The sequence below is a fragment of the Symsagittifera roscoffensis genome, chromosome 4 (genome assembly GCF_963678635.1).
Source record: "Symsagittifera roscoffensis chromosome 4, txSymRosc1.1, whole genome shotgun sequence".
NCBI lineage: Eukaryota > Metazoa > Xenacoelomorpha > Acoela > Convolutidae > Symsagittifera > Symsagittifera roscoffensis.
In genome coordinates this window covers 10,828,994-10,839,576 of record NC_087065.1, presented here as the reverse complement: position 1 = coordinate 10,839,576, position 10,583 = coordinate 10,828,994, and positions in this window count along the sequence as shown.

The following is a 10,583-nucleotide window of genomic DNA, read 5'->3' as shown; positions in this document are numbered from 1 at the left end:
CAGTGGCTGCCCTATTTCTAGTGTGTGGTTAGTTGAATGAGTCGGAGGTGGTGATGTTGTACAGTGGCTGCCCTGTTTCTAGTGTGTGGTTAGTTGAATTAGTCGGAGGTGGTGATGTCGTACAGTGGGCTGCCCTGTTTCTAGTGTGTGGTAAGTTGAATGGGTCCGAGGTGGTGATGTTGTACAGTGGCTGCCCTGTTTTCTAGTGTGTGGTAAGTTGAATGAGTCGGAGGTGGTGATGCTGTACAGTGGCTGCCCTGTTTCTAGTGTGTGGTAAGTTGAATGAGTCGGAGGTGGGGATGTTGTACAGTGGCTGCCTTGTTTCTAGTGTGTGGTAAGTTGAATTGGTCGGAGGTGGTGATGTTGTTCAGTGGCTGTCCTGTTTTCTAGTGTGTGGTAAGTTGAATGAGTCGGAGGTGGTGATGTTGTACAGTGGCTGCCCTGTTTCTAGTGTGTGCTAAGTTAAATGAGTCGGAGGTGGTGATGTTGTCCAGTGACTGTCCTGTTTCTAGTGTGTGGTAAGTTGAATGAGTCGGAGGTGGTGATTTTGTACAGTGGCTGTCGTATTTTCTAGTGTGTGGTAAGTTGAATGAGTCGGAGGTGATGGTGTTGTACAGTGGCTGTCCTCTTTTTCTAGTGTGTGGTAAGTTGAATGAGTCGGAGGTGGTGATGTTGTACAGTGGCTGCCCTGTTTTCTAGTGTGTGGTAAGTTGAATGAGTCGGAGGTGGGGATGTTGTACAGTGGCTGCCTTGTTTCTAGTGTGTGGTAAGTTGAATTAGTCGGAGGTGGTGATGTTGTACAGTGGCTGTCCTGTTTTCTAGTGTGTGGTAAGTTGAATGAGTCGGAGGTGGTGATGTTGTACATTGGCTGCCTTGTTTCTAGTGTGTGGTTAGTTGAATGAGTCGGATGTGGTGATGTTGTACAGTGGCTGCCCTGTTTCTAGTGTGTGGTAATTTTAATGAGTCGGAGGTGGGGATGTTGTACAGTGGCTGCCCTGTTTCTAGTGTGTGGTAGGTTGAATTAGCCGGAGGTGGTGATGTTGTACAGTGGCTGCCCTGTTTCTAGTGTGTGGTAGGTTGAATTAGCCGGAGGTGGTGATGTTGTACAGTGGCTGCCCTGTTTCTAGTGTGTGTTTAGTTGAATTAGTCGGAGGTGGTGATGTTGTACAGTGGCTGCCCTGTTTCTAGTGTGTGGTAAGTTGAATGGGTCCGAGGTGGTGATGTTGTACAGTGGCTGCCCTGTTTTCTAGTGTGTGGTAAGTTGAATGAGTCGGAGGTGGTGATGCTGTACAGTGGCTGCCCTGTTTCTAGTGTGTGGTAAGTTGAATGAGTCGGAGGTGGGGATGTTGTACAGTGGCTGCCTTGTTTCTAGTGTGTGGTAAGTTGAATTAGTCGGAGGTGGTGATGTTGTACAGTGGCTGTCCTGTTTTCTAATGTGTGGTAAGTTGAATGAGTCGGAGGTGGTGATGTTGTACAGTGGCTGCCCTGTTTCTAGTGTGTGCTAAGTTAAATGAGTCGGAGGTGGTGATGTTGTCCAGTGACTGTCCTGTTTCTAGTGTGTGGTAAGTTGAATGAGTCGGAGGTGGTGATTTTGTACAGTGGCTGTCGTATTTTCTAGTGTGTGCTAAGTTGAATGAGTCGGAGGTGATGATGTTGTACAGTGGCTGTCCTATTTTCTAGTGTGTGGTAAGTTGAATGAGTCGGAGGTGGTGATGTTGTACAGTGGCTGACCTGTTTTCTAGTGTGTAGTAAGTTGAATGAGTCGGAGGTGGTGATGTTGTACATTGGCTGCCCTGTTTCTAGTGTGTGGTTAGTTGAATGAGTCGGAGGTGGTGATGTTGTACAGTGGCTGCCCTGTTTCTAGTGTGTGGTAAATTGAATGAGTCGGAGGTGGGGATGTTGTACAGTGGCTGCCCTGTTTCTAGTGTGTGGTAGGTTGAATTAGCCGGAGGTGGTGATTGTGCCATTCTGCCAGATGACAGCACAAGCTTCCGGCGACATAAAAAAGAGTGACTAAAGGCCTTATGAACAAAAAAGTGTTGCGACGGAGGGTCAGAATGTTCTAGAATTTTTATTTTTAAAATTTCGATTGGAAGAAGAACATTTCTGAGAAATAGAGAAAAGACGGCCATTTTGAATAAAAAGACGAAAAACAGAACGACGCCATAGATTGTGAAGAACAGTCGTATCAGAGACAAGAAAATTACGAAGCCTCTTATCGTGGCAATAACACACGATAAGAACCTTAGCGACGGATATTTGTGGAGAAGGAGGCTTCAGTGGGGGAAGAAATATACCACGGGACCCTCCCGGGACACGAAATATAAGAGATAAGGGTGTTATCTCAAGAATATTACGGGAGCGGAGGCTTGGTCCCCCAGAGACTGTCTATGTGAAGGGACTGTGTAGACTGACTATATAGCTGCTATAATGTCATAGATCTTAATTAACACCGTTATTATTTAATATTTCAGAGCATGAGTAGCTAGAAAAAGGAAAGGGTCAATCCATCTCCAATGGATTTAATATAGAACTGTCACACAAAAACATAATAAAATAGGTTGTTCGAGCCGTGTTTTTAATGACAATCACGTAGTCTGAGGATCCGAGACTCAGCTATGTGGTTGTGTTCGCATGTAAACGAAAGCTGATCAAAAGTCGTTTGACTGATGGCCTAAAAATGGTAACTTTTTACTTTGCCCTAGACAGACCAGAAAATCAACTGGCAAGGTCGAGACGGTGAAAAACGAGTAGAATTAAGGTAACTGACGCCTGCCAGTCGTTAATAGGTACTTTTTCTACGCTCCGTCGCTGTGTGATATTTGGGCGAATGTTACATAGACGTTTTTATGGCGCTCCTGGGTGGGCCTGTTAAAGGCATGAAACCATCATGATCAGCAAGCGTTTCAGCGACGTACCCTCCGCTCCGGGCGTATGCCCAAGTTAGAGGCCTTAATGACCGTTATTGTACTAGGGGGAAGGTGCGTACCCTCCGTCTAGTGCAATTTAGCTTTTTAACTTAGTTAACACCGAAAATTCCGGGGGCCGGAGGGTTAGGTGGGAAATCTAGAGCCCGCTTGTCCTGAGGTCCCAGGACCAAAAACAATTAAAGAGAAAGCGTAAAACCAAACAAAAGTAGTGTATAACCAAGAAAAAGCCAAAAAATAAATTTATTTAAAAACAAAAAAGTACAAAAAACAGTAAAAAAATTCAAAAAAGACCAAAAACAGTAAAAAACGTAAAGTGACAGTTTATATGTTATTTCCGGACGAGATGTGATCTGACCTTCCTATTTGTTGTTGTTTCAGATTGATTTATATCGTTTCTGATAGAAAGATTGTGTGTTTTGGTGAAGGGTTGGATACCCTCCCTCGAGTGTAATTTGAGTGTTTAAGCACGTTAATGGTGATTTTGCCGGTGGCCGGAGGGTAGAGTGGCAAGCTGATCAACGTGTTCCACACTCAACAGGGACATCAAGGACAACATCCGCAACGACTGTTGGGTATCGTTGAAGCAATTTTAGTATCGTTCGGGTACTATTTCATTAAAACTTAAGTGGTGGGGGGCACGATTGGCGCGGTCCGATTGTACCCTACATCGATTGCAAATTTCCGAGTTGAGGGTCTTAATTCGGATATTTTGGTGCAAAGGAGGGTATAGTACTATTCATTAACGACTATTAATAGATTATTATCCTTATTATATATTACTTATCTCCTCAATTAGATCCAAAAAACACCCAATTTTGTCGAAAATCATCGATTTTCGATCAAACTGTAGACCCCCAAATTTTTGGATATCCGAGCTTTTCCGAACAACAAAAAGCTTTTATATAGGGAGTAGCTACGTAGTCCGATCCCCCTAACTAAAGAAACCGCGTGAGAAAAGACTCAGTAGAAGTTGGAAAAAACCAAAATTTTTCGGTCAAAATTTCGATAATTTTTTGAATTTTGTCAATCTGTTTTGGGGATCGAGTTTTTGAGTTTTTAGAGTTAGAGCAATAAAATTTTTTGCGTTTGGAGCGTGCTAGCATAACGTGCTCGGTTACTAGAGAAATTTTTGGGTAACCCTCCGAGTAGCTCCGTGGATAGAGCTAACGACTTAAGGTTTGGAAAAGGAAGGAATCGGAGGGTCCAAATTTGATAGTTTTTGGCCAAATTTTTGTTTCTAAACCAATTTTGGTCCGGTTTTTTGCCTTATTCCAGTGCCGTACAGGGCTACTACGCTCATTTCAAGTATTTTTAGGCACTTTCGACCGGAATTGCGAAAAAAGTCTTTCAGATCCTATACAGGTGGTGAAAAAGGCCATTTTGGCGAACGCGTTTTTGGCGATTTCTCAAAGACTAGTTATCCGATCGGGATAATTTTGGTACCATAAGTCGACGTTTTTGACCACTTTTCCGAATCGCAACCGTTTTTGGGTTGATTATTTCGGAAAAGAAAATTTTTTTAGAATTTGTTGGTTCGGAGGGTCCAAATCACGGGCAACCCTCCGAGCGACAGAAAATTTTATCAAAACATCCTTTCATTCAATTGGGAAGGTTGACCGTGTCAACCAACCTAGTTTTAAATCAGGTAGACCGCTTTCAGAGGCTTTACTGCGGTGATATAACCCTTTTTCTTGATTTTGGGGCGAACCCTCCGAAGTGACCCTCCGGAGTCAGCTAAACCCTTTAGCAACCCTCCTTAGTGGAAAATTTCCACGAGATCACCCTAAGAAGTTAAAACAGCTCCCCTTAGAGCTCCTAGCTTGTTTTGACGCTTTTTGAAGCGAGGGGGAGAACCTTCTAAGCGAGATCGAAAAATTTGAAAATTTTGGAGGTACCCTCCGAAGTAACCCACCGGAGCATATTAAGCATCTTATTGACCCTCCTTAGTAAATTTAGGGGGACCCTCCGAGGTAACTTGGGTGATTAGGGTACCCTACGAAGTAACTTGGGTGATCAAGGTACCCTCCGATGTAACCCTCCGGAGCGTCTTAAACCTTCTAACGATCTTCCTTGTTAGAGACTTGAGTAAAATTTCTGTGGCAATTTGGGCAACGGAAAATATCCATTGAATTAGGATCATATTAGGATATTAGGCGTGCTTATCAGGATCATAAGAACCCATTTTTGACCCGAAAATTTGTGATCAACTTTGGATTCTACATTGGGTGTATTAGAAGTACCCGAACAAATTTTTTTTTTTTTGATTGTGATTTTGGTTGTGTGGTTGCCTTGAGCTACTTAATAGGAAAGTTCGGGCAATCCGGGAACAAATAAAGGAAGACCTCGGTGGGTGTATTAGGCAAATACACACCCACTTGAGAAGAAAAATTGTTCCCTACTCTCGTGCACTTGGAGCAGTCCGAGTGTGGGAGAGCTTTTTTATAGATTTGACGAATTTTCGATCAGAGGTTGCCTTGAGCTACTTAGTAGGACAGCTCGGGCAATCGCAGGACACCCAAAAGAAGACCTCGGTGGGTGTATTAGGCAGATACACACCCACTTGAGAAGACTGTGTCCTGGGCTTCGTTCTTTCGGATCGTTCCGATTGGGGGAAGTCTTTTTCTTTAAGACTAAGTTTTATTTATCTATTTCTGAATCATCACTGCTTTTTATCAAAGATTGCTAAATTTTAACAAAGCAGTGACTTGATAAATTGTGTGGCGATAAATTAATACTGACAAATACTGATAAATTAATACTGTAGGATATTCTTATCTGATTATCGATTGTGTTTTGTGTGTCGATTATATCTTGTGGAAACTTAGTGATACTGTTATACTATACAACCGGGTTGAGTTAGCATTATATCAATACTGGGTAGACCCTGTGTGTAACTTTAGCTGAGTCACTAGTTTAGTCGTGAGAGATCTAAGAGACATTTTGATACTGACGGAATCGAGTAGGCAGCGTTAAGTGATTTAACTAAATCTTGTTTGTGGTACGTTTGCATTGCCATCAAATTACGAATACTTTCATTTTGTTAAAAACTATGCAGCGCAGGGACTCGCTAGGATCGACTACTAAAATTCCCAAGCTAAGCAAGGGAAGCACGCGGAAGTTTAGAACTAGGCGTAGCCAAACCTCGTTTAGCAGCGCTTCCGACGCGTTTGCTGAAGACGAATCGACTAAAGGTCAACCTGATCTTTCAGTGAGCGAAATGAAACTAAGGAGCGAGAAGAACCTCGATGGCAATCAAAGGCGGAGCGCCGAGGCCGAGCCTGCGAGCGAAACGCTGGTGGATCCCTTTGACGAAGGGGAGCGAACGCTCATTCGACCCGAGTTTGAGCCAGATGAGGTCCTCGAACGGGAGGAAGTCGAGAGGACAGAGGAGACCTCGGAGCGTCCCGAGGTCGAACCTCGGGAGGAAGTGTTGTACAGGGGAATGTCCAAATCAGAGACTAAGAGCTATAAATGGAGAAAGGAACCTTCACATCCGACAAGTGCACACTCATCTTTGGCCAAACAGAGCAACAACGCGATGATGTCGAGTATGAGTCCGGGTGAAGAGCAGACGTTCTCGAAGGCAAAGAAAAGTTGGAAGTCTTTGTACGATGAGCGCGTGACGTCGCTACAAGCCGGAGGTCTGTCCTCTAGTTACGACCAACCGGAAATAACCCATCCGGATGTGAACTTCACACCGTGCCCAAGGAACGACATGAGCAGGGAGGCGTCTTCTGCCTCGCCGACCAGGCCTATGTCAGATGGGATAACGATGGGAGCATCATCAACGTTTGACAGACTGATGACGTCAATGCACAAGCAAAAGGGCAGTGCGTCATCGAGTACTAGGCTACAGCCACAGTTGACCTCGTCTTCTCTGGGGCTAACCCCGCCATTGGGGGCAGCTGGTGACATAAGTGATATGTTCGCGGGTGTGATGAATGGCCTGGATGAATTGAGGCGGGACATGACTAAGAGAATAGATCAAGTTGACGAGAGAGCTCACCATGGTCGAGAGAGTTTGAAAGATGAGCTAACGCACGTGAAGTCGCAGGCGAGGTTTGATCAGGCTCAATTGATTCGTTACACTGATCAATGCCTGGCCGAGAGCCTGGCACAGGCAAACAAAGAGTCAGAGGAAATAGAGGCTAGGATGACAAGAGAGATCGAGCGATTGTTGAATGATCATGATAATACCTACGCCCAAACGATGACTGGCCTGGAAAGGAGGTTGGACGCCAAATCTGACTTGATGATGCGGAAGCTTGACGCCATCCTGAATGGGAGTAGTTGGCAGGAGCGTTCCAACTCAAGGGAACGCTCACGCAATGCGAATGTTTGAGATGGTATGGGCAACAGTGCCAGAGCCCAGCAAGGCTCGAGAACGAACTACGAACATAGAAACAAGGAGCGGCCAAGTGCAGCCCCGCAGAGGCCTGGCTGGACGAATCCAGTCCCACCGGAGGCAGATGCCACCCCGGAGACAAGATTGCCAACCGTGCCACAAGTCAGTTCAGTACCAGATCTGACTACAGTCTCACAAGACACAACGATGTATGCCTCGATGTTTGAGCCTCTGAACAGATCTCTTGAAACATTCATCACCAAGCTCTCGAAGTCAACCGAGAGAGGAGAGAGGTCAAGAAGAACACTGAAAAAGCCGAAGTCATATAAAGACGAGTCGGACGGCTGCATTGATACTTGGATAGAGGTGATGAAGTTACACTTTGAGGAAGAGAATCTCTCCAAGAAACAAGAGTGCAGCGCGCTGACGAGCAACCTGGAGGGTACTGCATTAAATTGTGTAATGGCGAAAAGAGCCAATGAGAGAGACAGCGCTCGCAAGATATTCGACATCCTGCTGAATCGTTTCGGCTCTGGAGTACAAGGGCACCAGGCTATGGTGAAGTTCGAGAAGAGGCGTCAGAGAGATGAAGAATCAATAGATAAATTCTTGGACGACCTTGAATTGCTCAGGAGGAGAAGCAACCCGGATGAGAGAATATCCGAGCGAAACTTGGCGATTGCTTCGAAGTTCATGGATGGAGTAAGGAGTGAGGAGTTGAAGACGATGTTGGCCACTCACTTCACCCTGTCGCTTGACCAGGTACCCACGCCTGACGACTTGCGTATGAAGTCACGCGAGTATTTGCTCATAAAACCGAGGGCGCAAAACCGTTACAGCAATTATGGCAACTATAGCGGGACAAACACTGGTGCGAATTCCAGTTGGTACAAACCTCGCGATGACATGGACAAGAGGAGGTCGTGCGCGAATTGTGGTTCGATGGACCATCACGTTTCTGCGTGTTCTACATACAAACAGAACATGAAGGCCATAGGCTACTTTGTCGAGGACGCCGACGCGACCGACGAGGATCATGAGGAGTACGTCAGAGGGCTCATCATGAAATATGGTCCGAGGTGTTTCTTCTGTAATTTGGAGGGACACTTCAAGTCGGATTGCACTCAATTTTGGGACGCAGTAGCGGACGCGAAACATCCCCGCCACGAAGAGGCGCTTTCGGGTGTCAAGGCCAGTCGAGCACGTCTGATGAACGAGGCTGAATCTCGGAGAAAGGAGACGACACCGAGCACCTTCACGACCAAAAAGGTTAAGACATGGCCTGACGAGGTTGTAGCCTCGAACCTCGAAGCAGAGTCGTCTAGCCCACTCAAGGTGGATTACGGCCTGGCGGCAAGGACAGCGCTGCAGAATGTCAAACAGGACCTAGCCACGAAAGAAGTGGAGCAATGGGTAAGGTCGGAGCTGGAGAGCACATATCTTCGGGAAAGTTTTAATGTCCTGGGTAAAACGACAAAAGCAGAAGACAAAGAGGAACCCAAGAAACAGGGACTAAAACTGAACGTTATATCTGGTAAGACTTTCGGCATGACGAAGGCGGGGACCAAAATAATGTCCATCATCTCAGTCGAAGGGCACCAGGTGGTCAAGAACTTGAGTGAACCATCCGAGATTACACTAGTCCACCTGGACATCTATGCCGACTACCTGAAGGAGAATGATCCCAAACTGGACTCCAGGGCAGTGCGAGCGCTGCTCACAACGGGAGGTCCGAGACTGATGAAAGTGGACGGACATTATATCGATGTACATGGCCCTTACCCAATCCTGATGAATGTGGATGGCATCAATATCTACACGAAAGCTCACATAACTGATGCGAACGATCAGATTGGCCGGATATACATTGGTCAAGAGGAGCTGAAGGTTAGACGAATCGGACACAACGCGATGCTCGAACAAGATGCGGTGCATATTGGTTGTGAGGCCGATCTGGCCGCACACGTTCTGGACGTGCAAGGCAGACAACTTTCAGTAAAGGGACTGCTAGACACGGGAGCAGTGGTTAGTGTCATGCCAGTCAAAACTTGGACTGACATGGGTTTCGAAAGGTCGGATCTCATACCGACAAACATCAGGTTGGCAGCTGCCAATCAGGGAGCGATCTATGTCACCGGACGAACCCCGATCATTTCACTGCAGCTCGGAGGAAGACATCTTTGAATGAGCTTCCTAGTAGTAGAGAATTTGGACGAATCCGACCAGTTCATCCTAGGAAGGGATTTCGTTCGCAACTTTGACGTCACGATCGATCTCAATGACGGATTGATTAGGATCAAGGATCCTGAGAGAAAGTATGAGAAAAGACCCCTTAATAAGATCTTAATTAATCAGGCCAAGGTGCTGATTTTTCTGGATCGAAAAGTTAGATTGAAACCGAACCAAGCCGTAGTAGCGACGTTTAGGATGAGGAACTTGAATGAACTCAGCAATGACAGACAGGTGTGTCTGGTACCAAATCCAAACAGTAAAAGCTCGGCTATTTTAGGAAGAAGCTTCTCACTCACTCAGAGCGGACTGTGTGTGAGTGTGTTATTGAACACAGAAGCAACAACAGTGACAATACAGAGGGGAAAGAAACTTGGCTACGCTTTGCCTCTGAACACAGACTTTCTGAGTGTGGAGAACTTGAAGAAGTTTGATGTCACTAAATGTCCATTGCATGCGAACCAAGAATGTATAATGAAAAGAGTAAATGAATTGAAATCTTCTAGGAAATTGTTTTCAATGAAGTCGGAAACAGATGATGGGCTGTCTAGTTGTTCCAACTTTCCTGAGAGGCCGACGGAGGCAGAGTTAGCTGAGATAGAACATCTGAAGGGTAAAATATCAGACAAGGAACTAGATTCGCTCAGGGCGGTGCTAAATCGGAACGCAGACGTTTTTTCGAAACATAAGGCCGACATAGGTTGTTGCAATTTTGTAGAGCACGAGATTGAGATAGAAGTTTTTCACGACATTGGATTTGGGCTCCGCATTCTGGCAAGTGCCACTCAGAAAGCAAGATCGAGAGAAAACAGGTTTCGCGTGTGAGCTGGGACTGTTCCAGTGGAAGAGGATGCCATTCGGATTGTGCAACGCGACGGCCACATTCCAGCGACTGATGGCCCAGGCACTCACGAGCGTCACTAAGAAATATGGGAATCTCATCATGTGTTATGTCGATGATGTCGTGATTGCAACACCAACCTTAGAAGACCACATAGAGAGGTTGGAGGAGGTGTTTTCTTGCATGAAGCAGGCGGGTCTGAAATGCAAACCCTCTAAGTGTGAAATCCTCAGGGATT